Below are 24,030 nucleotides of genomic sequence, written 5' to 3' on the forward strand. Positions count from 1 at the left end.
ATCCCAGAGTTCTGTGCATGAGGTGAATTTGTGGGTCTACATTGTTCCATTGTGAGCGAGTGGGGGTGTGGGTGTGATGCATCTTGCAGGAGAGGTCATCCCATCTAGGGTGGGACCCACCTTGCACCCTGAGCTGCTGCGACAGGCTCTTGCCATCTTAGACCCTGAACTGGAATAAGTGGGTTGGAAAATAACTACCTTACTTTTTCTTGTTAATCTTTCTTAAAAGGATGTATAGTTCACGTTTATTTCAGTGTTTATTATTAGAAGCGTTTGGCGTCTTTATCTGGACATTTGGTGATGTTTTCATGACCAGAAATATGTGGTAGGAACTTAACTCTTGTTTATATCAGTTAGCCAATGGTAAAATTCCTTTCATTTTTGTGTCATTTCACTTACCACAGTTTCCAAGAACCTATCCATTACATTGAGGTCTCAGTGCACTGTGACTACTATACTAGCTGCAACTTATGATCTGATATTATGGGTTAAGTACTTTATGTATACAGATTCATTAATTCTCTCAATCCAGCGGGACAAACATTTTTCACGCAGGAATAAGAAGTAACATGTCCAGGGACACACACTAGATAGGGTTCACCCAGGACTTTCTGACTCCAAACCTCTGCCCTTAGCCTCTTCCTGGTCATAGTCTGTTTCCCACATCAAACTTCTCTAAACTGTTCAAACCCTTCTAAAGTACCTTGGCCATATCAGGTGGTATTTTCTACAGTAATACCACCAGAATCACTCTGAAAGGTCCTAGAAGAACAAGCATGTTGAGAAGCAAAAGGAGGAATATGGAAGAAAGGCCAGAGGTAGTGCTAGAGACAGAGCAAGGTAAACATTCACAGTCCCTCAGTCTCTGACCGGAAGTTCTCAGGTTTCCAAGTCAGATATTGTGTTTAAGCACAAAACCAATATTTCTCCCTAAAACTAAGTGTGTCAGTAGGGCTTTTGAGGTATCTAATCCTTCTCATCAGATAGATGCTAAAAACAAATGGAAAGAAAAAGGAGTATAGAGAGATGTGGCTTTGCAGTTCCTCTCCCTGAGGAGCTCAGGTCCTTTATTAAAGGGTCCATACAACCGGATGTTCAAACGTCCAGAAGGAGGACCTTCTTAACCAGCCGCGTGACCTAGGGCAACTTCTATAACTCTCTGAGCTTAAATTTCATTATTTGTAAATTGGAGATTATAATTTGAAAATCCAGGCTGTACAGCAGAATCTCCTGGGTTTTTCACCCCACTTTTACCTTTTACTTTCTTCTTCTTCTTCTTCTTCTTCTTCTTCTTCTTCTTCTTCTTCTTCTTCTTCTTCTTCTTCTTCTTCTTCTTCTCCTCCTCCTCCTCCTCCTCCTCCTCCTCCTCCTCCTCCTCCTCCTCCTCCTCCTCCTTCCTCTTTCCTGCTTCCTCTTTCCTCCACCTCCTCCTCCCCCCTCCCTCCTCCTCCTTCTTCACCATGGGTGTCTAGGTTTCAGACTAGATTTTCTAAATCACAGCCTCAGCCTGGGCTAGTGTCGGGGTAGGGAGATGAGAATGGAGTGGGAAAGTAGGAAGGATACCTTGCTAAGGAGTGTGGGTGTTGATTTGTAGGGAGGCAGTGAACGTTTTTAAGCAGTTTATTGGTGTTCTCTGAAAAAACTGAATGAAGGTAGACAAAATTTTTGCTATCAAACAGGTAATTAAGCATGTCTTTATTTTCTGAAATGTATAACTTATATGAAATGTATTTGTCAATAAATTATATTCTGAAAAGAATAAAAAATGGTCAGTTAAGAGACTTGCCTTACTTTTCATGGATGGATTTATATTTCTGATTTGTTTGCAAATGAAAATTCATTCATTCTTTTTATTCATTCAGGAATGTTGATTGTGTGCCTGACACAAATTCTGTTATTTCCTCAGGAAATCATTTAATCGTACTGAACTGCTGCCCACATGTGGAATAATTGGAATAGGGTATTTTGAATCAGGCGAAGGAGTCTAGCTATCTTTGGACCTCTTAATTGATAGGAAAGAAATGCACTAATTTTCTCTGCCTCTCATTAATATATTCCTCTTATATATTAACATTTAAAGTCAACTAGTTGTTTTTTTTAAAATCACAATTATATTTACCTTTTAAGAGAAAAACGTTTGGTTTCATTACCATGTGCACAAGAATGTGCCACAGACTGCATAAAATCACTTCTGCAGGTTTTTTGGGTCTAGTCTCCAATTCCTGCTGGTGTATTTGGAACAGGTTGAATTTCTTTTCCAGAAATCTTATTATGGGGAGCAAACAAGTCTCATTTAGACTTTGGTTTTAGTATTTGCCATCAAATTCCTTTCATCGTTGCTATTAAAGTATTGGTTGGGATTCTCTTTATGTAACATATTTTTGCAGCAAGCTGGACGCATCCATCTGAACGTAGTTCAGCTTGTGCTAGCAGGCAATAGAAAAGAGTACCTGTTGTGGTCTTTAGGTGAATTTCCTTTTTTAAGAGCCAGAGATCGCAAGGGTAAACCTACTCATTAAGATTTATGAAATTTTTACTGAATTGATTGATACTTAGAGGTTCAGACAGGATGGTTTTGTGGAAAGTGAAGCAGTGCAGGATTTGTAATCATGTCTGTAGGAGGCTTACAAATTGCCAGACCTTCACTTTCACAAGTTCCTTAAGGAAATGTCTTAACCGAGACTCAGTTTTCTCATCTGCAAAATGTCTGTATTAATTCCTATGTAATGGAGTTATTGAGGATGAAATGACTTCTGAAAAATAAGAATCAGACTTAATACTAGTCTTTATAAATGTTATTTTCCTCAAAGAAAGTGTTCCAGTCTCTATATAGGAGCATGAATAAGTATATCACAAGTGCATGTCATGAAACCAAGAAGTTCTGGTATGTTTGATTGGTTTTTATTAAGATTTTATTCTTTAGGAGCAGTTTTAGGTTCATGGCAAGATTGAAGGGAAAGTACAGAGATTTCCCAGGTACCCATGCCCCCACATGTAAGCACTATGGCCTTCCCCACTATTGGCACTCCCACCAGAGTGGTGCACTTGTTATAGTTGGTCAACCTACCTTGATAGACACATTATTATCACTAAGAATCCATAGTTAACATTACTGTTTACTCTTGGTGTTGTGCATTCTATGGGTTTGGACAAATGTATAACATGTACCCATCATTGTGGTATCACACAGAGTATTGTCACTGTCCTAAAAATCCCCTATGCTCTGCCTATGTATCCCCTCCCCTTCACCCCCTCAAATGCCTGGCAACCACTCTTTTCCATAGTTTTGCATTTTCCAGGAAATCATGTAATTGGAATTATACAGTTATGTAGCTTTTTCAAATTGGCTTCTTTTATGTAGTATTCGTTTAAGTTTCCTTCATATCTTTTTATGACTTGAGAGCTGATTTCTTTTTATTGATGAATAATATCCCATTGTCTGAATATGCCACAGTTTTATTTATTCAGTTCTGAAGGACATCTTGATTGCTTGTATAATGTTTTATATTCTTATTTTATTCTGTTTTCCTAGTCATTTGAGAGGGATTTAAGTAGTACAAATGTAAGTGTAATAAATATAGTCAATTATATTTTAATTTAAAATCATTGCTGTTACATTTTTCTGAATGTTATTCAGGGAATTTACAATATTGCAAATGCAAAATGCAAATGCAAAAATGAAATGACTTTGTAAAAAATAGACTCCGTATAATCTAGAAAACTTGATTGCATTCTCATCCCACCCTTATTCAATATTCCTTACTTCCCCATTATTATAGGCCATACCATTTTGTATTTGTTAAGAGTCCTTCTAGTTCCAGAATATTTTTACATCCATCAATTAATTCCATTCTATGACAACTGTATTCCATCCTGTGACAACTCGTATGACAACTCTGCTTTAAGCACTTTTGCATGTGGTTTAGACTCCATCCATTCCTGCCATCTCCCAGATGTTGACCTTTCAGCTGTTGTTCTCTTTTCTGCTGCTTTAATTTTTCTGTCCTCAAAATGAGGGAATGTCCTACATTTTGTCTTTGTAATATACCATTGGTAGGGTCAGCTCTTTGAAATAGTGTTATATGCACTCTGGTTTTCAGGAACATCCAGTGGATTTTTCTCCCATCCAGAGCATGGAGATCAGGTGGGAGATGAAGTAAGATGAACTAAGTGCCTTTATCCTTTATCTTTATTCTTTCTCTGATCAAACCAAAGTGGGTTACTCCTTGGATGCCAGAGCAAATATTGCTCATTACCATATCTTCGCCTTGCTGATTCCATGACTAAGTGAAAAGAGTGAGACTGACTGTTTTTCAGATTTTGACGCGATAAACTATGCCACTTTGGCTAAATTATTAAACTTCCCACCTAATACAGTGCAGATCACGACTTCTGCCACCTATGGCTGCTCAGATTGTGCACTGCACAACCCCAGGAACTCTATTCACATGGATTTTATATGTGGAATGCACGGCCTCCTTTGCAGGGTTGTTATGAGAATTACATGAGCTCATAAAGAAAGTAGTTTAGCATAATGATAAAGAGTATGAACTAGGCCTTCTACTTACTCTGTATGATCTTTGACAAATCATGTACTGTGCCTCATTTCCCTTATCTTTAAAATGGAAAGAACAGTGCCCACCCCCCTAGGGATATTTTGAAGACCAAGTGTGTTAAAATTTATAAAGCACATAGAATAGTTCCTGGCATACACTGAACACCCAATATAAGTTAGCTATCGTTCTTATTGTATGAAAGTCATTTACTGTGCTGTTGCTGTGCTTTGACTGGTAGTTCTTACTATTATCATTATGTAGGATTTACTCTTCACATTCATGGCCCTTCTCCATTAGGTCTTTCCCAACCCTCTTATACTTCAGTTACTGTTCTTTTAGAATTCCATACAGCAAGGATTATAGTTGGAGTGTGATTTAGCTTGGAACTGACGCTACTTTATAATATGCATATTTCTCTCTGTAGTTAAAGTAGAAGATACCTGAAGGTCAGGACGCTGATCTGTGCCTTTAAGATGATTTGGACCTTTAAAGTGGTCTGCCTTATCTATGATGAGTATTAGCTGAAGATTGCTCAGTGTCTGCCCTCTGCTCTGAAGGCAGTTGCTCTCCTTGGAACCTGAGGCTTGAGAGCCAGAAAAAAAAAACCCAAAAAACAGAATGGTATACTCAGTGTCTCTCCTTTTAAGGATTTTATAATCCCTTTGATTATGTAAGAGTAACATACACAACAGTGAACAGTTGAAAATGTAATTAAATTGTAGGATATATAGCGGGACTAACAGACATCAGTAGGAGTGTAGAAGAGAGCCATGTCTGTACGAGCTGGGTTAGCGAGAAGAGTATTCCTCTGGGGCGAAACTTAAGTGCAGTTGTATGTGAATAGAGAAAGCTGGACTGAGCCTTCCCACAATACTGATAATGTCAGTGCTTCTATTTATACTAATAGCTAAACCTAATATTAATCCTATGAAGACACACTAACACAAGATGCTATGCTAGGCATTGTTCTTAGTGCTTCATACATATGAACACATTTAATTCTTACAATACACATATGAGGCAGGAACTAGGATCCCCATTTTAAAACTAAGGAATTTGATGTTGCCAATAGATTTTTATTTAGTTGTGATCGTGATCATAAGTTTTACTGGATTTCACAAGTTCACAATAAAATCAAAGGCTTTATAATTCCTCGAGAACCAACATTTTGAAATCATGTTGCACCATATTTTCTTTAACTGTGCCTTGTCATCTATCTTTTTAAATCAAAGTTCTTTTTGATGATAGCCCCGTTCACATAAAGACATAATATAATTACCAACAACAACACAGAAAGATATAAGGCTTTCATGTTTTGGAATGTGGGGTAGCTTATTTTGTAATTTTATAACTTCATTTATAATTTAGATCAGCACATCAGATTATAATGCTTCCTGATTTGCCTAATTTAAAACAACTGGTAAATGTTCATCTCCAGTGAGAAAAAGAACAGAACGTTGAGTTTGGAAAATATTTATGGTGGTAGAATTCTAGATTTAATTTCTGGTTATTTGGGTGCCAGTAACAGACTAGAATTTGCTTTTTAACAACTTTGATAAACTTAGTGTTCTCTCGTTAAACTTTATAATACAAACCATGGATCACTGACATATCCCATCAGTTATTTTGGAAGCCTTTTGGTGCAAATAGACTTTGATTTTTATTGTTTAAAGGGAAAAAAAATAATTGAGATTAATCCTATCATTTTTTTTTCGCTCATCAAAGAAACTGAGTTTCGATTTGATTTGTTTGTAAATATATCTTTTTTCTAATGAGATTTAGGCTGCTTTCCTTGCGAGATCAAAGAAAATTGTTTAGTTTCTAACAGACATAGAAATTATTTAAGAGATGGCTAAAGAAGAACAGACTTGACTGTGATAAAATGTTCTTTAAATTGTCGATTACTCTGTTGACGCATCGAGCCTTCAGTGATTGTTATTGGTTTATTCATTTGCCAAAACAACAGATAATCAATAGTGCAAGTATTGCTGAGTCCTCTAATTGGGGCCATATTTTACCTGGGTATTTACCTATCTTTCTTTCTTCTCATTCACAGATCTTGGTGTGGATTAGTGTTAACAATCCTGTATTTGAGCATGGCTGTGAAACTCGATGCCTCACCTAGGAGGCCTGCCTTCCATGGCGGTATATGAGGTGTGATTATAAAGTGTGAGACTGGTTTCCACTTGATAGACATACTGTGCCCATGGAGTCTGCCTCTGTTGGATGGCTTTTTTCATTTTGCAGTGTGTGTGGGAGAGAATGTGTGTAAGAATTCTTTGTGGCTCTTCCTTTTTGTCTTTTGTCTTACCAGACTTCAGGATGTTTGCAATAAGCTCTAGTACTTACCCTGCTAAACTTGCTACTTCATTGTTTCTTTTATTCCCCCTCCCCTCCCATCCTCTGCATGGTAACTTTGGATGAGAAACATTTTCCTTCAGCTGGCCTACCTTTCCTGTATTCCTTTAGCACATTACAGGGAGGCTTCATAGATGACTTTGTGATCATTCATTTTTTTGCTCGAGTCTAGGAGATAACAGGTAACATCAATTAGTGAATTAAAATATGCTATCAACTTTAAGATACATGTTTCGATTTCAGTGCTGTAATAATGTGAAAACATGGCTATCATGATAGTAAAATGTTACCGATATAAGATGTATTTTTTTCAAGGATATTAAGGTATTTTTTTAAAAATGCAGGTTTTCACATCAGTGAACTATACTGGCTATCGGTTACCGCAATGATTGAGATGAACAAGCATAACATAGATGGAACCAACATAAACATGTGTGCCAGATTCCATTCTGTGAGCATTTCTGAAAACAACTATTTAAACAGGCAATTTTTTTTTAAATTTTATTTTATTAAATTTATTGGGGTGACAATTATTAGTAAAATTACATCGATTTCAGGTGTACAATTCTATATTACATCATCTATAAATCCCATTGTGTGTTCATCACCCAGAGTCAGTTCTCCTTCCATCACCATATATTTGATCCCCCTTACCTTCATCTCCCACCCCCCACCCCCCACCCCCCACCCCCCACCCACCAACCCCCACCCCCCTTACCCTCTGGTAACCACTAAACTATTGTCTGTGTCTATGAGTTTCTGTTTCTCATTTGTTTGTCTTGTTCTTTTGTTGCTTTTGGTTTATATACCACATATCAGTGAAATCACATGGTTCTCTGCTTTTTCTGTCTGACTTATTTCGCTCAGCATTACACTCTCAAGATCCATCCATGTTGTCACAAATGTTCCTATATCATCTTTTCTTACCGAAACAGGCAATTCTTAATTGTGGAACCTGACTGCTGTATGCATTCTTAAACACACACACACACACACACACACACACACACACACACACACACACAGATATATATACTTTTATGAGGGTGCCAAAAGTATACACATTTTAAGAAAGGAAAAAACTGTATTAAAATTGTAATATTCAATATATACCGATAACAAAAGATGAATACAAGTCATGTTTGACTTCTGCAATTATAAGAGGTGCTCAAAGTGGTTCCATTAACACAATATAGTTTTTCCTTTCTTAAAATGTGTATACATTTTTTGGCACCCTCTGTGTGTGTGTATGACAAGGAAAAAAAGAGGCTTTCTACTTCCCAATCCATCCACATTCTACCTAAAAAGCAGTACTAGTAGTAGTAATGTTATCTTTGGATCGTTTACATATATTAATTAAAACATGGTGTTTAATACCCTAAGCTTCAGAGGAGAGTAGACCTATGCTTTACTTTGTATTAGGGTCTTTATCCAGTGTCTGGGCATGTGACAGGTGTTTTATGCTTCTAGGGCTGCCATACTAACATACCACGGCTATGTGGCTTAACTACCAAAATTGATTTTTCTCACAATGCTGGAGGCTGGAAGTCCAAGATCAAGGTGCTGGCAGAGTCAGGGTAACCTGAGGCTTCTCTTCTGGCCTTGCCGATGGATGCCTTTTCACATGGTTGTTCTCTGTGGGCATGCATTCTTGGTCAATCTCTCTCTCTCTCTCTCTCTCTCTCTCTCTCTCTCTCTCTCTCTCTCTCTCTCATAAAGACAGCAGTCATATTGGATTACGACAGCGTTGTTTTAACTTAATTACCTCTTTAAAATCCCTATGTCCAAAAACAGTCACATTTTGGGGGTACTTAGGGCTTCAACATACAAATTTGGGGGGAGTGCAATTCAGAACATAACAGCAGGTCCAAAAAGTATTAGTTGTTATTAAAAAAATGTTTGTTGTTTATATAAGAATTCTCAAGTGGTGTCTGGTGCAAAATAAGTAGTGTGAGTGTAATGACATCAGGAGCCTTGGCTCAGGCTGCCATATTCAGGATAGGTCACATGAGAACGTTAGGGTCTTTTTTTTTAACTGGGTAGTGAGAATGATAGTGTGAGTTTAGGGAAAAGGTCAGGAGTGGTAAATAATGTCTAAAATCTTGAGTTTCGAATGAGCATGATATGGTTGGAAAAAATGTGAGAATGCTGATTTGGCAGAAAAAGAGCTTCACATTTTAAGTCATGAGAGGTTAAGTGCCTATAAGATAAGGGGAGACCAGATTTTAGAGTTACTTGAAAGCCAGGTTAGGTTTTTTAAACTCACACGAAAGAGTACTGAGCTGGAGAGTGACAGGAAAAAAATTTAGGAGGGTCATAAACATTTTTTACTTTACAAATTTCTGTATATTTTTAATATGAAAAGTAAACATATATTCACATAGTACTCATGTCATTAAAATAAGTCCGTTTTCTAAGCATTTGAAATGTTCTTGTTAGCAATCCATGATCATGTTTAGGCAGTTAGCAGTCTTATAAGGCACGTAGAACACCCTGTAACAATATGTTCAAGTTCTCTCCTCTTCCCCTTCTCTTTGAGAACATTATAAGGTCTAAGAAACCTTCCCGGACCAGTCAGGTTGGCCTCCTGGGTAATCTTTGATAGAGTCAGTAAGCATTTTATAAAGACTCTTGAAAGTTGACTATTGCTTTGGATTATTAAAATATTTCTTACTTCTCACATTTCTTTTAAATATTTTTACCATTATTACTGTCTGAGCCACATTGGCTATCTTTATAAGGACAGCATTCTTTCTTGAAATGTAATATAAAATTTCATTACAAAATATGTAGTTGAGTTCCATTTCATAAAGTTAATTTACTTCACAGAACTTTGGAAATGCTTTGGCTAGTGAAGTTTTTGATCTTTGATTAAAATGTCAGGTAATAAAAATATTATGTGAGTTAGGATCTATCTGAAATAAAATCTAGGGTAGAGAGTACGACGTTAGTTGCAAGTTGGAAAGTTTTGTGCATTATTTATTAGTTTTGAAATCCTTTTAAAAGTGAAAAATAAAAAGGTCAATGGGAGAGATAATTTAAAAATTAGTTTTCAAAGATTTAAATGTTAGTTTAATTGTCTACATATTTTCATTGTCAAAGTAAAAGCTAAATAGCTCTTGAATTCTTGTTTAAATTCAAAATGTCAACATGTATTAAATTATTGCATACTTCTAAAGACCAGACCCCCTCTTAACTTGTTAGAATTGTGTGGGGTGCTTGAATTTGATCTTTTTGCTAATATGAAGAGCCAGAAACTTAGTGAATCTTTTTGTTTTATGATTGCAATTATAGTCATAAATCATCTTTTAAGGAAAGTCAAATTATGTCTCAATAAAAGGAAAATTGTATCTGTGTTACCAGTTCTAAGTGAAATATCTTATCTTCAATATGGCTGTGGTATTATGGTTTGTGCTTACTTTAAACTTAATTTCACATCATAAATCTCCTGTATGCTAGAATCTTTAAGAGATCTTTATCTTTGAACATCGTTGGTTTTCCAACAATGGACACTTTATGTCCATGAACTATTTTCAGGGATAACCAGAGTAAGTGGGGACAGTTTCTTATATATCCATGTGTGTTTTTGGAATAGGTGATAGTAATGTTAGAACATAACAAGAGAAAACTATTTGGCATTCTGTGGCAAATTAGGTATAAGGGCCTGCTTTAATTTTAAAAACAAAAGCTCTACTGTTTCTAGCCAGAAAAACCAAATATCTTGGAGTTAAACATGGAAAATGTTTATAGTGTTGTATAGTTTTATTACTTCAGACAGAAGGAAAACAGTTTATTGAGTAACTGTCAGCCAATAAGAAATTTTCTACAGGCCAACAAACAAGAGGTGAACAAAAAAATACTTTCTGGTTTAGGGAGAATGAATGATAAAGGCTCAAGATACTTAGCCATTCACTTTGAAACAAGTGTCATCTGTTTTGGCTTTTATATGCCAGCAGATAGCTAGTCAGGTAGAAAGGTTTTGTTAGTTAGAATTGTCCTTAAAGTGAAGAGGTTTGCCCTTTTTCACCCTTCTCTTCTGCTTGCTAGAATGCTAATTTGATGACTGGCGCTTGGATATCTTGAACCGAGAGCTCGGAGTTCCGTGTCGAGGATGGTGAAAAATTGGTATAGAAGGAGACTGGGTCTTTTAGAATTGTGAAGTTGCCATAGCAAACCTGTTACCTGGGGATTTTGTGTATGAGAGAGAAATAAGTTCCTGTCTTATTGAACCACTGTTACTCTTGGTTTTCTATCACTCATGGCTCAACACAAGCAAGACTGAAACACCCTCCTCAGCTGTATCTAGTCCTGGAGTCAGTCAACTATGGCCTGCAGGCCAAATCCAGCCCACTGCCTGTTATGTAAATAAAGTTTTATTGGAATACAGTCCCACCCATGTGCTTCCTATTGTCTGTAGCAGGCAATGGGGCCTCTTCTGCTACAGTTGCAGAGTTGAGTTGCTACTCAGAGACTATGTGGCCACAAAGCCTAAAACATTTATGATCTGACCTTTTATAGACAAATTGGCTGATCTCTGATCTAGTCTTTTGATTGACCTCATTTCTTTTTCTTTGAAAATGTCTCTTTTATCTTTTTTTTTTCTTTTTTTTTTTCTGTATTTATATGGGTCCCTTGTCAGGCTAAACATTTTCACCTCATATCTGAACTACTTTAGATGTTTTGTAAGCTTCCTTAAATCATTTATAATTTTATCCTTTATTAATTTTATCAGATATACTATATATAACATGGTAAGTTTTTTTTTAAATGTAGTGCACATTATGTCTCTTCTCTGATCCAAAGCTTTCAATCACTTCCTATTTCCTACAGCATCAGGTCATAACATTTTTTGCTTGTCTTCTATGATTCTTTATATTCTTGCCCTACTCTAGCATGCTAACTTTATTTCCTATCCATTTATTAATTAATTCACTTAACACACTTTCTGAATGCCAACATGTGCTGGGAAAGCTAAGAAATCCACAGCTCTAGTTACCTTTTGCTTATAACATAGTAGCAGCTTCTGATTGGTCTCTTTGCCACTAGTCCTCCCAATTCTGGTCTATCTTCCACACTCCTTTCTGGGTGAGTAGTCTGGAATGCAGTTCTGATCACGTCACATTCCTGATTACAGCCTTCAGGAACCCCACATCACCTCCATGGCAGGCTATACAGGTTAAATCTCAATTTATAGCATCGTGTACAAGGCCTTGTCTGATTTGGCCCTTGTACATGTTTGTAACTCCATTTCTTTTTTGAGACACCAATGTTTTACTCTATTCTTGAGGACGGTGTGGGGGCGGAGCCCCAGAAAGTAGTTTCCAGGCTCTCGGCCTCACATAGACAGGTGCCTGGCTCAGGTAGTAAATGGCCAACTGTGATTGCATGGCCATCAGCTGTGGCTAGTTGGCCGTCAGCTGTAACCAGTGAGCCATTGGCCACAATATAACTGCTGTGGCTGTGGAAGGAAGAGAAGGAGAAAAAAGAATGGGGCTAGCAAGAAGATGGCGGCTGGGCTGGCAAGTGTGGATGGCGGTTTGCGGACAGTGTGTATCCAGCCTCCAGTGAGAGTATAGTGCCGCCAGAGAGAATAAAGTGGTATGACTCCCCTACCTATGGCTCCGTGGGTGTTCCTTTTTGGCCTCACCATGTCCTGCGTTCTTGTATGGGGAGCGGGAGAAGAGACCCTGCAGGCCTCCCAGCACGACAAATGGCGCAGCGAGCAGGGTCTCCCGCACGACACATGGCGTAGTCGGCAGGATATGGTGCCAGCCAAAGCTCTCCAAAGGACGGTGGAGCAGTTTGTGTGTATGAACACCCAGTCTGAGGAAGACCAGGAGGAGCAGCTGCCGGAGAGCTGGACCCCCGTGGAGGGGTGGGAGGATGTGGACGGTTCTCCCACTAGCACAGGAAAAGCCATGCAGCTGCTGCAGAGATGGAGCCCCGTGGAGAGGTGGAAAGATGTGGACGGTTCCCCAACCAGCACAGGCCGGAGAAAGCGAAGGTCGTTGCAGCCCTGTGGGCCGGGGAAGTTCCTGCTCAGGCAGCCCGGATGCAGGACTTATAGTCCCAGGAGGTAACACTTGCTGAGTCCTCCGTGGGAGATGAGGGTGAGGTCAAGGTCATCCCTCACCCCCAGGACAGCCCTGGTGAATGACTATGGACTATGGGGAATTGCCTTCCATCCCTAATTTAATGGACCGCTTGACTGTTTGTTTGGGAATTGTTGTTAGTGGAACTGGGGGATATTTGCTTTTGTTTCTTGACTGGCCGCCATTGAGAATATGTAAGCACCTTGATTGTGAGTCGCTGTTGTTCCAGCAGGGTACCCTGAGAGGCACAGAGAGAGTGGCAGTGCCCTGAGAGCCCTGGCTGTGTCCAGGAAGTGTGGCTGTGGCAGTGCCCTGAGAGCCCTGGCTGTGTCCAGGAAGTGTGGCTGTGCCCACAGAGAGTGGCAGTGCCCTGAAAGCCCTGGCTGTGTCCAGGAAGTGTGGCTGTTCCCAGAGAAAGTGGCAGTGCCCTGAGAAATCCTAGCTGTGCCCGGGGAAACAGGTGGTACCCTAAGAAGTCCAGGAAGTCTGGCCGTGCCCAGGAGTACTGGTGGTGCCCTGAGAAACCCTGGCTGTGTCCGGGAAGACAGGTGGTACCCTAAGAAGTCCAGGAAGTCTGGCAGTGCCCAGGAGTACTGGTGGTGCCCTGAGAAACCCTGGCTGTGTCCGGGAAGACAGGTGGTACCCTAAGAAGTCCAGGAAGTCTGGCAGTGCCCAGGAGTACTGGTGGTGCCCTGAGAAACCCTGGCTGTGTCCGGGAAGACAGGTGGTACCCTAAGAAGTCCAGGAAGTCTGGCTGTGCCCAGGAGTACTGGTGGTGCCCTGAGAAACCCTGGCTGTGTCCGGGAAGACAGGTGGTACCCTAAGAAGTCCAGGAAGTCTGGCTGTGCCCAGGAGTACTGGTGGTGCCCTGAGAAACCCTGGCTGTGTCCGGGAAGACAGGTGGTACCCTAAGAAGTCCAGGAAGTCTAGCCGTGCCCAGAAGCACTGGTGGTGCCCTGAGAAACCCTGGCTGTGCCCAGAGAGCCTGGCTGTGTCCAGGATATTGCATTCACCCCCAGGCTCCTCGCACAGGTCCCCTCGCGGAAGACGCTTGTCGCGTAGATTGTGAGGCGAGAGCCTGTAGGGGTGGAGTGTGGGGGCGGAGCCCCAGAAAGTAGTTTCCAGGCTCTCGGCCTCACATAGACAGGTGCCTGGCTCAGGTAGTAAATGGCCAACTGTGATTGCATGGCCATCAGCTGTGGCTAGTTGGCCGTCAGCTGTAACCAGTGAGCCATTGGCCACAATATAACTGCTGTGGCTGTGGAAGGAAGAGAAGGAGAAAAAAGAATGGGGCTAGCAAGAAGATGGCGGCTGGGCTGGCAAGTGTGGATGGCGGTTTGCGGACAGTGTGTATCCAGCCTCCAGTGAGAGTATAGTGCCGCCAGAGAGAATAAAGTGGTATGACTCCCCTACCTATGGCTCCGTGGGTGTTCCTTTTTGGCCTCACCATGTCCTGCGTTCTTGTATGGGGAGCGGGAGAAGAGACCCTGCAGGCCTCCCAGCACGACAGACGGCTTGCCATGTTTTGAAGTTCTGCTCAATTTCTTTTCTTTTGCATATACAATGCCTCTGTCTGAGGTATCTTTCTTTTCCCCCTTTTCCTATGAGAAGGTGTCCTTATGAACCCTTCCTAGATGAAGCATGCATGTCACCTTCGTTCCCCTCTAGCTGAGCTCATCACTTCCTAGCTTGTGTTCCCATAGAGCCTTGTGCATACTTCTTATTGAACAATTGCATTTGTAATAGTTGTTGGTTTACACAGTCACTTCACTTCTGCTAAGACAATGAATGACTCCTTAGACTGAAGTTTTTGGTCATACAGTCTCCTTGCATTTTTCAACTTTCCCTCATGCCAGATATAATAGTTGTGTTTGATATTTCTTTGTGGCGTTATTTGACTAATGTCCTTTGGTTTACCTGACCCCGGGCCATAACTGCAGCTTTTTGCTCACCGTTACATTTCCCAATATATAGCTAAGTACCTGGCACACAACATACACTCAATACATGATTATTGAAGGAGTAAATTAATTAGTTGAGGGCGAAGGCTTTTTTTTTTCCCTTTAATACTTGTGTGTCACATAGCATACATAGAACTCAACAATTTTGTTAATTAATCACTAATGAAGGCTTGAAGAATGCTTTTTTGTAACACAGAGGCTCATTTTTGTTTTTTAAATATGATCAGAAGTCCAATATATAAAAAATAAAAAGAGAATTGCCATGTTTGAAAACCCCTCCCTCTGGCTCCCCACTGGGCTCCTGCGGTAACTTCACAGGTGGAAACTGCTGTTAAGAGTGGAAATTGCATTGGCTGTAAAGGCAGGTGAGCAGTGTTTTTCATCAAGCTCTGGCTCTAGCTACTGTGTTTCCCCGAAAATAAGACCTAGCCAGACAATCAGCTCTAATGCGTCTTGTGGAGCAAAAATTACTCTAAGACCCGGTCTTATAGTAAAATAGTACAGTAAAATAAGACCGGGTCTTAGAGTAATTTTTGCTCCAAAAGACGCATTAGAGCTGATTGTCTGGCTAGGTCTTATTTTCGGGGAAACACGGTATGTGACTGGGCAGACCATTTAACTACTGGGACTTGGTTTCTTATCTTTGAACTGAGAGTTTCATCCTAATGTTCTTGGCATTTCTTTCCAGCTATGTAAGTATATTTAAGAGTTTCAGGTTTATCCCAACCCTTAGTCCTCACTTAGATGTAATCTCTTACTGGAGTACCCTTGCCTCTGCCGTACCCTAATGCTAAATTTCTATCAAGCACATGCTAACTTCGAACTCCTCTAAGAAGTCTTCTCCAGCTACTCCTTTGCTTATTGCATCAATCATATTCATTATCCACAGCACATAAACTAGAACTTAACATGCAGTTTTCCCAGTGCAGTTTCCACACAAGAACATGTTTTAACAAGTACATTGGTCAGATACCCATTTTGCTTACCTTAAACAACCTAATGACATTTCAGAATATGAGGTGCATTCTTTCTATGTGTATGTTATTTACCTTCTGAACTTATTATATAATACATTTTATGAGAACACTGTGTAGAATGTCTTTTATTGGTCAGTCACCTCCCTTAGCTTTATCTGCTTAATTGTAGAGCCCTCATCTTATATTTCCAGGTACCCATCTATCATTTATTGTTTACTTATTGATTGATCTTGAAAACTAAACACCTGTTTAATTGCTCAAATTAGGAGAAATAGAAGAAAGTGTGCTTTGGACAGTATTTGGTAAGACTGCAATTCAAGTGAGATTGTATTTTACTTATACGAGGGAAACAATCCATTAAACCTTTCTCTGTCCATTTTTTAAAATTAGATAATAGAGAAGAGCCGAAGAGAGACGTGCTTTGCAGTCAGACAGATTGGATTTGAATCAGAGCTCGGCATGCCTTTAGTCAAATTAAAACCTCTCTGACTTTAGATTCCTTCTTTTCAAATGGGGTAATGCCTCCTTTCTCAAGGCTATTGTGAGGATTAGTTGAGCTAGCATATGTCAAAAGACTGTTACATAGTAGGCACTTCACCCAGGTTAACTCATTAATGCTATTTCTTATCACTGGAGACATTGAGGTGAGCTCTCTATGACCAAAGAAAAAGATCTAGGTATTTGAGAGAGTTCATGCAAACCCATTTATTTTTCTGGCCTGGGTTATGTAAGATATTTCAAACTGAAGTTATAAGCTTTTTTTTTTCCTTCAGGTGAATTTTCTCCGTTTTTAAAAACACTGAAATAAATTGGAGAAAATATGGGGAATTAGTAACTTTGATTAAAGTGTTTCACATTTTATGGCATCGATTATTTTTTTCCTCTGAATTTGGTGGTACACACAAGAAGTGTTCTTCCTGGAGACTATGTTTCAAAGAAAGTATATTTTGATTTAGACTGAAAGAGTAAATTGTGTGTGTGTGTGTTCTCATGTTTACATCTATGCACAGGAGTATCGATATGATAAACACATCTTTAGGCACTCAACAGCTCTGAACAGTATTTAAAATAACAGCCCCGTGCTCCAACAATGGAAGATTTGTGGGATTGGAAAAGACAAAGAAGCACTGGAAAGCAAGTTCAATGGCACATAGGGAAAGCATTAGCCAGCAAAGCACTTAGAATGGACATGCGACCACACAGTTGTAAAAAAAAAAAATTTGAATCTCTCAACACAAAATCTTGGCTTTGGACTCCCTTAGTTTAAATATTGACTTTTGAAATGAGATGAAAGTTGATATATGCCATGTTGCAATATCTTTCTTACCACATGTTAAGTGGCAGTAATGCAATCTTGTTGGATAACTAGTACTGTGTTGTTTCTGATTTACAGCCCTGGTAATTTTTCTTGTTCTGGGAATACATTGCATGAGAACACATGTTGAAGTTAAAATTAGCTTCAAACCTCCGTAAGTAAAAGTGAGAATTCTCAAATAACAAACTTATAAATATTTAGATTTTAAATGGTGTTTAAAGCTATAAATTTAATAACCTTTCTCAGAGAAATTACCAAAAGAATAAAAAATATAAGCATAGAAACAAAAATAACATCAGGAGTAATTACAATGAATGGTAGCTCAATTTTAGAAGAAAATAGAATACTTAAGTACCCATGAACAAACATAGTGTAAACTTTTTGCTATAAGAAAAACAGGCATATGTCTGGTTTATTCAAAGGGTAAGGAATATACTGTAAAAAAAAAAAAAAAGCAGACTTTTGAATTGGTTACAATGTTGTTTTTTAATGAGTAATCCATTATACTGTGGATATTCTTTGAGTCAGGAACTCTTCATACTGAGCTCTATATAGAAGATCTCCCAGTAACTGGGTAATTTCATAACCTTCACTTTGCTTACATACATATGGCATAAATGTTCTCAAAAGTGTTTATGATTTAATTGTGATGCCCAATAAATTTTTGCATTTCATTAGCTTTAAAGTACACATACCCTGCTTCCTGAAAATAAGACCAAGCTGAACAATCAGCTCTAATGTGTCTTTTGGAGCAAAACTTAATACAAACCCCAAAAGACTCATTATAGCTGATTGTCTGGATAGGTCTTATTTTCGGGGAAACACAGTAAAAGTTGAAAACCAAAAGTTCAATAACTAAATTAGATTATATGCAATCATTGAAATATATTTTATATGATAGATTTACACTGGAAGATTTTAATGAACCCAGCCAGCTGTATCCTAAGTGGTGTAGAGAAGTTAAGCAGAAGATTCTGGAAGTTCCATAAAGAGAATGAAGACCCTTGGAGAAATATTAGTCAGTCTGTAATGAAACAATTATTTTATCTTAGGTGGTGAAAAGAGGAGGCAGAAAAAGTGTGTGAGATATTTTTATATAATAAGGACATGCAGCAAGGAGCTAGGAAACCACAACAAAATATCTCAAAGTTGTGTTATATTCGAGTTCTGTAAATTTACAGAAAAATAAAACCATAGAATCAAGGGGTAGTTTTCTCTTATGTTTTTATAATGACCAAGCCTTTTTAGACCTGTTGTGTACTGTTCAACTCTGTTAGGTAGATATATAACCTTTCACATCTTTCTTGGGTATAATGATTAACGGTATTAGAATTGAGAAGGCTGCCTAGAACCAGAGCCATTCAGAAAGTCGGGACTCTTACAAATGCAACCTTACTGTTATAGATGAGTACATCAGCCACATTTACTGTAATTTTCTAAAATCGCATTCCATTTTCTATTAAAGAACAGATAACTTTCATTTGCAAGTGTTTTTGTCCATATGAAAGAGATTAGTTTTCCTTTAACTATTTAATAAAATAGTAAGAACATACAAAATTTTGGTGGTACTACTGTAAGAGCTCAAAATTAATCATATCCAGAAATTTGTTAGAGAAGATGAGACATCACACATGATGGAAGAAGGACTGTATTCTTTATCTCACTTGAGAGATAGCTCCATAAAGGTAGCGATCATAACATTTTAGTAGTTTGATTCATTTTCCCATTAGCTGTATAAGTATCAAGTGCACTTGTAACTTTACATTCCGGGAGATTTTATTTCTTTTCCTTTTTGTCATCTTTGGACCTTCCTGGAATCTCTCTAGATGTCATTATTTAATAATATTTGTAGGTGTTATTATGCTTTATTTGCTCAGAAAGGAAGAGGAAGCTAGAGAGCAAAGTGATTACAGCTTGCTAGTAACAGTGACTCCACCCTGCCCAATGTCTGTTCACCTTACTCTTCATGAGATCTCACTGAGCCTCCACTGGGAGGAACATTAGAAGGCTAAGCTCTGGCACCTGGTGAGTAAGTCACTTAAAAAAAAAATAAAATAAAATAAATAAGGACAAGTTTTAGAAAGCTGTTTTTTTATGGGCGGCACATTAAAATGAAAATATGAAAATGCTGTATTGAAATATGTTTCTTTAAAAAGTAGATATCCTACTGTTATTGGATAGAAGAATGTCAGTTCAAAAATTGGCACAGCTTCGTAGCCCCTGAAATGGGAGCATGGGGGACTATGTGAGAAGCCACAACCTCAAAGTCATTCTCCGCTCCCTGGGTTAGTTTAGCTTCGATCCTCATGCTCAAACTGGAAGGCAGCTCATGGCATTGAGCAGGCGGTGGGCACACAGCCTTTGGGCCTCTGTTTTTTGAGACAGCTCTAGGCTCCATCCTGTGTTCGGTCAAGGAGAATGTAAGATCTTTCCAGATAAGTGAGTTGTACCATTAGCACCATCATCTTCTTGTACCCTTGTTCTGTGTTCCCAAGTAATTTGGTCTTTGCTCTATTCCATGTCATCTACCCCCACCCTCTGCCCTGGTTTCTGCTGCTGGAATTCCCCCATGTTCTACCTGTTGGCCTCAGCTTCACCTTTTCCTTGCTTACGTGATTTTCCAGCAGTTTTCCTGGGCAGTCATAGTTCCCCTGTATGTTCCAGGTCTCCTTGTACGGCTGCATTCCACCCATCCCTGTGACTACACTCTGACACTGAGACACACTTGTTTAGAAGCCTGTGATTACCAGGCTAGCAGACCAAGCTGCTCATTCTGTTCAAAAGCTGAAGGCCTTTATTTTAACATGGGTGATATTCTCAGGAAACACATAGCCCATCACAAAGCCCTTTCTTTCTTTCTTTCCTTTTTTCTTTTTAGTTTAGCCTGACAAAGTCCTGATTATTTTTAGAACATCTTATTTGCATTTTAGGATTGGGAGCTGGAATAACAGAATCAGAAGAATTGAAATCTTCCTTTTCTGCTTTAGTTTTCTCCTTAGCATTTATTGCTGACATATATTTCTCTTTTAAATCTTGTTTATTAGTCTTCCTCACAAGAATGTAAGCTCGATTTGGGGAAGGGGTTTTGTCTGCTTTGTTCCCTTCTGTATCTTTAGTTCTGATAACAGTGCTTGGCATGCACTATATGCTTAATAAATACAAGTATTTGTAGACTGAAATTCTAACTTTGTCAAATAATTATGTCCTTAAGCTTAAAAATCTGCTTAGGAGTTAATGATCACTGTGTTCTGATTGCTTTGTGGTTCCTTTTATATAAAAAGAATGTGATACTTTCATGAATTTTTAAATGTTTACTATACTTTAAATATTTCAATATTTACTATACTTAAGATTTATAATTATAGATTAACTTTTTAGTTACAAGTCAGGATTATGTTTTTGTCATATATCTTTTTTTTTTTTAACGGCCTTTAATTTTTTTTTTTGTAGTTTATAAACCAATTAACATCAACTGTATCTTATTAATTGATCCTAAGACACACAGTCTTGACACCTTTTACAGTTGCTGACTTTGGGATATATCTTAATGTCATCATATGCCAATCATAGCATTTTTTCCCTCAGTGTTGTATCATAAAATGGTGGTTGCTGCATAATATAAATAATGATATTTTATATTTGATGAAATACCTCAGTTACATTTTGAAGTTTTGGATAGTTTTTAAGAATCATTAAAATTTAATATCTAGAATAATTTGTTCCTATTTGAATGACAAAGCTACTGAGAAACTATCACAAAAATACTTGATAGTCTTCTTTCATATACTTCATATACCTAAATTCATCTAACAAAGTGATATTTTGGACGGGGGTTGCTATTACTAAGTGTTGAGCTACAGGGAGTGATTGATCACCTAACAGTGATTTCAAGGTACTCCTTCTGACGTTGCATGTAATGGAAACCTGTCAGCTGGCAATTTGACAAATGAAACCAACTCAACTGCAGAGATTCAGAGTTTTAGATCTCAAGAAGGCCGGTTGCTGAACATGTTTGTTCTTTTAGGGCTTTTGGATAAAGGGGCCCTCATGCCGAGAGTGTAGATAGATTTGAACACCAACTCAGATGTTTCCTAATGTGTGACCTGCTCTGTAGGTGCCCTCTGGAGGCCTATTCAGTTTTTGATAGCATATTAGAATCATATGTTAAACAAGTGTTTGTGAGAATCTAGAATATATCCCCAGGTAGGGAAGCAAGGAACGCTTAAGAGTTGTCAGAGAAACTATGTAGTTGTCAGGTTTCAGAGAAACTCTTTGACACCTCTCGTTCATTGACTTTGTAGAAAGTCACCCAAACTCTCAGCCTCAGTTTCTGTACTTGTGACATGAGAGAACTGAACCATGGAATATGAGTAATAAAAAAACTGTTTTTCCTCTGGGAATGGATGTATTTTAGAAAGGATAAGTTTGATTTAAGTAAAAAAAAAAAATATTTGAGCATCAATTGGTTGGAATAGAGTGATTCCACTGGTGTTTGAACGTAATACTAAAAACTAAAGCTTACTAAGGTAGTTTATTATTCTACTTGTCACTTTTAGGAGAAACAATTTAGTCCTCTCCTCTGTCACCTATGTCAATTAACTGAAGTGTTTAGTTTCACATGACAGTTAACACATGATGGATAAGCATGTACAATTCTAATTGAATCACAAGGTGCCTCAACTGCAGGCAAGAGCTCTACATACATTTCATTTCCTGATCATAGTGAGCCTGGCACCAGAAAGATCAGATTTAATTACTATTTTTCTCTTATTGCTTATTTATTGATAGATATATTGTGTTTACTATTTAGTGTAACAGGATATTTCAGATTGGTTAATCCAACAAAATTCAAGTTTCCTTACATAATATATTTATTATGAAATATGCATAGATGTATATACCCAGTTCCATCACCTCAGAAAAGCACGGATAACGTACAAAGAGCATTTTCGTAGAATCCTATTCATAATAGCTGCTAAACAGTACTGTCATAATAATAATTGAAATCATTACTCTTTGATGAGTAATGACTTCATTTACTGAATTCAAAATCAGAATTCATTTACTGAATTCAAAATTTAGTCTTTGAATTTATAACTCTTGCTTTTGAAAAAATTCTAAAAATTGGATTACTAATAAAAAAATATTTAAGGCATTGATATTTTAAAAATTCCAGTCATACATCAAAATTGCTTTCCAGAATGTTTGTATCTATTCTTACTTAAATCATCAGTGTTTAAGTGTGCTTTTTTCCTCCATAACCTTGCCAGTATTCAATATTATCAAAACTTACTGACTTACTTAGCTGGAATCTTTCATTATTGCTTCATCATCAATGAAGTTAAATTATTTTCATGATTATGGTGCTCTTCTGTGAGTTATCTCTCTATGATTTTGCCTATTATTTAGTATTTTTCTTACCAATTTGTATATGTCCTTTATTCTATTAAGGCTATTAAAAATTTTGTCGTATTTCTAAAAATATATTCATAGCCTAGAATTTATTATTCATCTCGTTGATTAAAAATTTTAACATGCATTTCTATAGAAAAATTATTTAAATTATCTCTTTTTCCATGATGACTCTTTTTTCCAGCAGCCTTTTCTGACTCTCTCTAGCCTTTCTTAGCTTAGTTTCCAGGTCTTTTTTTCTGGTCTTCTCATGTATCCCTCATCCCTTTCCCAGTTCTGTCCCTGAATCACTGATGCAATCAGATAGACCTACGCCATTTATGTTCCTCTCACGCTACCCTTGCTGTGCTCTTTAATTATTCCTTTGCATTATTTCCTGTGAAGCCCAAGCAAGGCTCAAATATCTAATATACCACAGTTTAGTATTTGGTTATTTTATTTTATAATTTTTTTGCTAATTAGATCAGTCTCCCCAGCTGCATTAAAACTTGCTTCAGAATAGGATTCATGGTTTATACTTTTGTATGTCCCCAAATCTTCTCTCACAGGTAGGGAACATACTGAGCCCTCAGTGAGCACTTGTTAATTTATATAACTGCATGCAGATAATTGCCTCTGTCCTCCACCTCCACTTCCCCATGTATTACTGATTTTTACCTAGTGATAGAGCAGGTAAGATAAATGATCTGTAATGGGTTTGGAACAAATATTTTGGAGTTCAGTGCATTTTGTTTTCTCTGATTCATAACAATCCCATATACCATCAAACAATAGCCAGACCACCTCACTGACTCTGAAGAGCCAGCAGACTGCCCAGGGAAGAAACTTCCAGGTTGTTTTTAAAGTGTCATAAAAGGTGTTGGGGTCACTGCAGGCTCCAAGGTCTCCACAGAATGTAGACTTTGCAGGTGGCCAGGTGAGTATGCGTGGTATGCGCCCTCTGCCAGTATTACAGATAGGACTCAGAATATCGCTTGGCTGTGGAAAAAGTGCAGAACAACTAACTCTGTCCAGAAAACATCCTCAAGCGTTCTCAGAGATTCAGGACCTCGTTTGGAGAGTTGAGTAGTTTCGGGATCGAATGTGAACATCTTTTAAAATGCCTTTCTTTAATGCCTTGAGATTATAATATCTGACTACTTTTTGGTTTTGTTTAATGATTTCATCTAAAGATTTGTAGATAATGTCTTTAAAAATTTTTGTTTTACTTTGTAAAGTTTGATCAGAATATCAATTCCTATTTTGAGTACTTTTTATGACATTTCCCATATGTAGCCAAAATGAGGTGTGATAATTTGTGCTTTTCATTTCCGTTATCTCTAGCTGTATAATAAATCATTCCAGTCCATAGTGACTTAA

The 24,030-nt window shown here is 38.1% G+C and overlaps 1 protein-coding gene across 6 annotated transcripts in view; it reads left to right on the top strand.

Moving 5' to 3' along the window:
* Positions 1-24,030, top strand: part of BMPR1B (bone morphogenetic protein receptor type 1B) — a 371,022-nt gene that overhangs the window by 174,353 nt on the left and 172,639 nt on the right. For 2 of the 6 annotated variants that reach the window (XM_019741154.3, XM_074323319.2), the window contains exon 2: positions 6,613-6,710. The exons of the other annotated variants lie outside the window; for them this stretch is intronic. The gene's annotated coding sequence lies outside the window, so the exon portion shown is untranslated. The remainder of the gene's footprint in view (positions 1-6,612; positions 6,711-24,030) is intronic. 6 annotated transcript variants of the gene reach the window in all.

The sequence above is a fragment of the Rhinolophus sinicus genome, chromosome 1 (genome assembly GCF_057876585.1).
Source record: "Rhinolophus sinicus isolate RSI-liver-muscle chromosome 1, RSI-T2T, whole genome shotgun sequence".
NCBI classification, from domain to species: Eukaryota; Metazoa; Chordata; class Mammalia; order Chiroptera; family Rhinolophidae; genus Rhinolophus; species Rhinolophus sinicus.